Source organism: Dermacentor andersoni, chromosome 1, assembly GCF_023375885.2.
Source record: "Dermacentor andersoni chromosome 1, qqDerAnde1_hic_scaffold, whole genome shotgun sequence".
NCBI classification, from domain to species: domain Eukaryota; kingdom Metazoa; phylum Arthropoda; class Arachnida; order Ixodida; family Ixodidae; genus Dermacentor; species Dermacentor andersoni.
The window spans coordinates 146,195,507-146,202,740 of NC_092814.1; the positions used below are offsets into that span (position 1 = coordinate 146,195,507).

At 48.8% G+C, this 7,234-nt stretch overlaps 1 pseudogene; it reads left to right on the plus strand.

The window, feature by feature from the left end:
• Positions 1 to 763: 763 nt before the first annotated feature.
• On the plus strand, positions 764 to 6,564 carry LOC140217373 (uncharacterized; annotated as a pseudogene).
• The last annotated feature ends 670 nt before the right edge of the window (positions 6,565 to 7,234 follow it).

The window sequence follows — 7,234 nt, forward strand, 5'->3', positions numbered from 1 at the left end:
GCCGCGGGAACGTCTACGAAGGCCCCTTCCCACGCGCCGTCCAAGACGCAAGACAATGGGCACCTGGCAGCGCGCTGCGGGGGTCAGTTCGGGGATTAAAAGGCGCCTTTCTTCACGCAAGCCCCGAGTTCTACGAAGTCCGTCTGACGTCGGCTCCGGGCCGTGAACCTCGCGCAAGGAAGTGTGTGTGTGTGTGTGTGTGTGTAAACCGTCCCGCAGAGAGACGACTTGTTTACGATGACTGGACGGCCGTTTCCGTCACCTGGATATCGGGGAAGGACCACGTGTTTATAAACCGCTGATGTGCGGCTGCTCAGTGCACTTTCTTAAGCAGTCCTGTTAGACTTATGCACTCTCTCAAGCAGTCATGTTAGACTGATGTACTTTCTCAAGCAGTCATGTTAGACTGATGTAGATACTGCAAATAAACCCATATTCCTCGTTCTCGATGAGAAGCAGTCCTTCCCTTCATCAACGTCCTCAGCGTGGATAAGTTGGACGACGGCATGGGCCAGCTACCTTCTAATTCATGCCCGACTCCAATCTTGACAACGGGTTACGAGCGATGGGATCGAGCCCCCAATCCTGACAACTGGCTGACAGCGGTGAGTGCTTGGTTCTTGCTTCATTTGTGGTTCATTTGTGGTTCATTTTGTGATTATTCTGTTTCGAACTGTAGGGAAGCTAGATTGTTGATTGTTAGCTAGGTTGTGTTTCCCTAGATAGATTTAGCGAGCAGGACCAAGGCAGTAAAGCAGCAATCATGGAGTTAAGGACAGTGCTGAGAGACGAGTTGTTGATTGTTGGTGAGGAACTGGGCCTAGATGTACGCAAGGAAATGCTAAAATCGGAATTATTGGAGCTAATTTCCGAACAGGCCAGTGAGGAAGAAATTGAAATGGGGTTGGAACTTCTGAAAAAGAGAGAAGAACGAGACAGAAAAGAACAAGAGAGAGAGAGGAACGCGATAAAGATCGCGAGTTAAGAAAAATGCAACTTGAACTTGAAAGCAAACGTTTGGAGTTGTCTCAAGGAAGTGAAGGTGCTCTGGGACGATCAAGTGAGGCAGAATCATACCGCATGGACAGGCTATTAAAGCCATTTGAGGTCGGGACCGACATAGGCTTGCTCCTAAGCAATTTTGAAAGGACTTGCGAGAAGATGAACTTCAGCCCGAGCACATGGCCACAGTGGTTGCTGTATATGTTGCCGCGTGAGGCGCCGGAAGTAATCGCCAGACTTAGTGCACAGGATGCATATAATTATGCAAAAGTTAAGGCTAGTCTCCTGAAGAAATACCGCCTTTCAGCCGAAGCTTTTCGGCAAAGGTTTAGGAGCACAGGCAAGAAAGATAGCGAGGGGTATCCGGAGTTTGCATACGGCTTAAAGGCCAACCTAGTCGAGTGGCTGAAAAGCGCGGAAGCGTACGTCAGCAGAAACATGATCATTGAATGCATGTGTCTAGAGCAGTTTTACAAAATCATCCCCCAAGCTGTGAAATTGTGGGTGCAAGACAGAGGGAATGTAAACACTGTGGAAAGGGCGGCTGAATTAGCCGAAGAGTACGCAAACGCGTAGAAAGTTGAACGCCGAGGACGAAAGTTGGGACGGTCGAAATGGACCGCAGAAACCATTTCCGTTCAAAAAGGGTTCGCAGACTAGACGATCGGAGCCTGTAGACGTAGAGGAAAAGCCCTCAAAAAAGAGCGAGGAGAAATCAAACGGAGAAACACTACCAAAAGAGCAGAAAAAAAAATCGAATCATTCAGACCAATCCGCTCTTATAAATGCCACAAACTGGGACATATAGCTGTAAACTGCGGAAAGCCTAGCGTAGTTTTTTCCTACGTGGATGAAAAAGACGAGAATATGGAACTTTTAAGCCCATATCTTTACGACCTGCAAGTTAATGGCAAACCATGCCGGGTGCTAAGAGACAGTGCCGCCACGATGGACATTGTCCATCCGTCTTACGTGACGGTAGATGACTTCACTGGAGAAGTAGCATGGATCAAACAGGTTGTAGAAGAACACAGCGTGTGCCTGCCCATGGCCAAAGTCAAAATCAGTGGACCATTCGGGGAGCTAGTGACCGAGGCTGCAGTTTCCAAAATTTTGTCACTGCAGTACCCTTACATTTTTTCGAATCGTTCGAATCAGTTACTGCGTGAAAAAAGGCTTAAACTGAGAGAGGGCGTAGTACAGGCATTGACGCGAGGCCAAGCTCGTAAAATCGCGTCGCTTTCGGCTGAAAATGCCCAAGCTGCTCCAGCAGAAGCCGCCAAAGAGATAACTTCCATAACCGAATCCGAGCTAGGCTCGAGTGATGAAAAAACAGTAGAGGAAAGCCTGCCAGCTGACCAGTTCAATGAGAGCGTAACACTAGAGGGTCAAAGTTCAAGCCTGCAGGAAGAGCGAGCTGACGCACTCATAAGTGAGACAGGGTCGTTATTATCACCGGCCTGAAATAACATTGATGAGCTCTTACGTGTGGATAGAGAGTCACTGGCAGCCGAGCAAAAGAATGATGAGAGCTTAGCTAAATTACATCACACAGCTAAAGAAGGCATTGCTAGGCGCAACTTGACGATACATGAGAGAGGTTGATTGTTGTATCGGCACTACAGAGATCGAAAGGGTAGGATTTTAGATCAGTTAGTCGTACCTACTAAGTACAGGGAAGACCTTTTGAGTCTGTGATGGAAATGGGTGGTCCGGCCACCTAGGCATAAACAAATCGAAGGAAAGATTGCTTATGGAATACTACTGGCCTGGCTGTTTCAAAGACGTAAAAAACTTTGTAAGATCATGCGACGCCTGCCAGCGCTCGGATAAACCAGGAGAGACATGGAAAGCTCCACTAAAGGTAGTGCCCTTAATAACAGAACCTTTCAGACGACTTGTGATAGACACGGTAGGGCCTCTACCAAAAACAAAATCGGGTTACAGGTATTTGTTTACCATGCTGTGTCCGGCTACAAAGTTTACAGAAGCAATCCCTCTGAAAGAGCTCAGCTCCACCGAAGTAGTAGACGCGCTTTTGACAGTGTTTGCACGAGTTGGGTTTCCAGCCGAAATTCAGGCGGATCAAGGGTCAGTATTCACCAGCGCACTGACTTCCACATTCTTGCAAAAGTGCGGGGTAAAGTTAATACACAGTTCCGTCTATCACCCTCAGTCGAACAGTGTAGAGAGGTGGCCTTCAGTGCTTAAGCGAGTTTTGCGTGCGCTCTGTTACGAGCACAAGCAGGACTGGGAGAACTGTCTGCCGGCCACTTTGTTTGCTTTGCGAACGGTTCCACATGAAGTGACAGGGTTCTCGCCAGCAGAACTAGTGTATGGGCGGACACTCCGTTTTCCACTAAGAATGTTAAGAGAGATGTGGGAGGAAAGAGGAGAGAGTCCTACAGAGGTTGAATACATGCTAAATCTGCTGGAATGGCTAAGCGCAACCCAAAAACTAGTCGGAAAGAACATGGGAGTACCTCAAAAGAACGCCAAATTCTATTACGACAAGAATGCCAGGCTTCGTACGTTTAACGCCGGAGACCAGGTAATGATCCTCAAACCTTCAAGAAAGAACAAGCTTGAAGTTCAGTGGGACGGGCCCGTTAAAGTGTTGCACAAACTTTCAGATACTAACTATACTCTGAATATGCAAGGTCGCAGGAAGGAGGTGAGGATATATCACTGCAATTTGATGAAGCCGTATATAGAGCGGAGCGGAGTCGTTAACTATACCATCAAAAAGCAGGATGGCACTAGTGCCAAGTTTAAGGAGTGTAGAGCTCCGGACCGTGAACCTCGCGCAAGGAAGTGTGTGTGTGAGTCTGTGTGTGTGTAAACCGTCCCGCAGAGAGGCGACTTGTTTACGATGACTGGACGGCCGTTTCCGTCACCTGGGTATCGGGGAAGGACCGTGTGTTTAGAAACCGCTGTTGTGCGGCTGCTCAGTGCACTTTCTTAAGCAGTCCTGTTAGACTGATGCACTCTCTCAAGCAGTCATGTTAGACTGATGTACTTTCTCAAGCAGTCATGTTAGACTGAGGTACTTTCTCTCGCAGTCATGCTAGACTGATGTAGATACTGCAAATAAACCCATATTCCTCGTTCTCGATGAGAAGCAGTCCTTCCCTTCATCAACGTCCTCAGCGTGGATAAGTTGGACGACGGCATGGGCCAGCTACCTTCTACTTCATGCCCGACTCCAATCTTGACAACGGGTTACGAGCGATGGGATTGAGCCCCCAATTCTGACAACGCCACCGCAATTTTTGACCATCCGCCTCAATCTAAGTATAGGGAAGCGGGTCACTCACAGACGTCGGCACTACCCTCTTCAGCCGATTATCTACTTTCACTGTTATGGCTCGGCTCCATCGAACCACACTTCACATGAGCGTCCTATTCGCCTCTTGTCAACCAATTCGATAAGGAAATCTGCTAAATGTAGGCAAGACTATTCACTTTGAATGCAAGAAAAGTGGCCTCTTATAAACGAGGAGTGCGCTTCATTGGGCTTATGAAACAACGCTGCGGGTTACCGCCCGATGTTTGCGTCGGCGGTTACGTCAATTTGACGGCAAGAGATTGGAATAAAAACAGATTGGAATAGTTTTACGTTATAGGGCCCCTGGTCTCTTGATCAGTCTAAACAAAGAAGGTTGGACTAACGAAGCAAGAGCGATGCGCTTGATAGTTGAATAGATGGTGACAGCTGAACTCATCTGGAGTTAATCGCGTGGGCACCGAATCTATGAGAAAACTGGCATTCACACCCCAGGAGATGCCGATAATTACCGCCATCCAAAAGGAGTGAAAACATAGACAACCATTCCATTCTGTGAAAATGGAATGGCAGCGAAATCTGACGACAGTCAAAGCTCTGAAGCGAAAAGCAAAGTGTTTCACTTCCGCCGCGGGTCGCCCCGAAGATAGTGCAATATCGGGCCGACCCGCGGCGGACGTGAAGCAGGTGTTAAGCACTTGCTTCACGGGGGCCGATCCCGTGGGCCGATCCCGAAGCAATGCCGGGCCGACCCGCGGCAAAGGTGAAGCAGGCGTTAAGCACTGCCCATACGTGGGCCGATCCCGAGGATAGTGCAACATCGGGCCCACCCGCGGCGAAGGTGAAGCAGGCGTTAAGCGCTCCCCATACGTGAATCCATCCCGAAGGTAGTGCAATGCCGGGCCGATCCACGGCGGAGGTGAAGCAGGCGTTAAGCACTCCGCATACGTGGGCCCATCCCGAAGACCCCGAAGGGCGCGTTACAGGTTCCCGAACCAACAGGGGTATGTGCCATTGCGCTTGGGCCCTTTCTGCACTGTCACCAGGATCGGCCCACATGATTTTTTCTGTTCACGGATGCCGATTAGGAGTATGCAGCTTTCGCTGTAAAAAGCAGCAAAATGTTGACGGCCGAATAGATTGATTTGTCGGCGCATTAGGAATGTGTGTGAAAAGTGGTAGCGTGAAAGGGAGGGGGGAATGCCGCTTAATTTCGCCCCCCCCCCCCATTGGGTACGTGGCTGGCCTAGATTGTAATGTTTCTCCGCCGGAGTGCAATAAATTCGTCGTCGCGATCAACCCATCGTCATCGCCATGTCGTCGCCTTACCATTGTCGTCGCGCACCCAAGTGCTCGCCTTTCACGGCCACGTTGCGTCATCTGATAACGGAAACTGCAAACGATGCTAGATAAAAAGCTACCAGCAAAACACTTAGCATAACATCGATTCCCACAGTACGTTGGATTTGCATAATTGTTAATTAATAAAGAGTCAAACAGACTTCGCCAAACATGGTCACTACCTATGACGTGGCGTGTAGCTGGTGCGAGAATTTGAACGCTGCGTCGCATGGCTCAGCGACAGCTCTCATCTCACGTCAGGTAAGTGGCGTATTTTCGACAAAGGATGTAGTTCAGTTTATTCTCCCAGGTCTTCCAGGCAGACGATTCTTCAAAGATTCTTCATCGCCGTCCGGTGATACATTGAACTGCAGGGAGGCCAACTTAGGAATTAAATATGTTTATTAGGACAAAGTAGCATACATCGACTAGCGGCGGCCAATTATCGGCTCGCTCGATTCCCTCTTCTCATCTCTACACTCTCTTTTAAATACTCTTCCGAATGCGGCGGTACCCTTATTTTACCTCTCCTCTCTCAAATTCCACCAATCAGTTCTTGCAGATACATAGGTTTTCAAAGTAGGCGGGACCATCAACCATCTATCCTTTAACTTTTCAAGTCCGGTTTTGGGGACACTCAGCCGAACACTTAACCGAACACCACATGGCCCTCTTTCTCGAAGTTCACACACCTTGGTGCAGCTGCCCCGGTGCAATGGCATGCCCCGCGAACACATAAATCGCCCCGCGAGCCACTAAGCACGGGCGTGGTGCGTAATCGTACTCGAGCGATATGTTACCTCCAAGTCTCCCGTTACATAGGAATGCTCGACGGCGTAAACATGTGTACCTCCCACAACGCAACAGGAATGCCGCCACCCCCGGCAATGCCTGTGTTTGTGTTAGCCCACAAGAACGCGCCTATATGCCGCTGAGCTACATGCACGCGGTGAGGCGGCTGCTTGGCCTCTCGTTACATGCTCTTGTCCGTAAAGTGTTCGTATATCCTGGGCATCGAAGTGGAAGTGAGCCATCCCCATCAGTCCCCGTCTCGAAGAGCAGCGCCGTTCTAAGAACGCAAACGACCGTTGGCTGCGAAATAAACAACCTGCACCGTTGCCATGCATGTGGCCTCCGGGCTCTACCGTAGTTGCGTTCAATGCATACAAGGCTGCCTATGTCAGCCAACTTAACTGAGGTACTTGCTAATAAGGAACTAACTGTATAAAAATAAACGTGAGTCTTAGAAAGAAAACAAAATGTTTGAAAGAGAAAAGTAAAGGACGATAAATCTTACGTCCACATGTCATTTACTGACAGCGGGATGTTGCGCAGCAATAGACAGTAGCTAAGCATCTTGTCCCAAAAAACGGTGCCTCTGAGTCTCAATCATGACAGTGTCGCACATGCAGTAGTAATCGATTACACATGCTCGTTTATTTCGCTTTGTTCGCATTTCAATTTATGCTGAAAGGTAAATTTAACACTCGTAAGGCGATACTTGGCAACATATTCCACGGAGCTGCACGTATACATCTAGTGTTACGCCATTCTTCTTCTTCAAAAAAAGAAAACATTAAATGGTGGTGAGTGGTTCCTTCAATG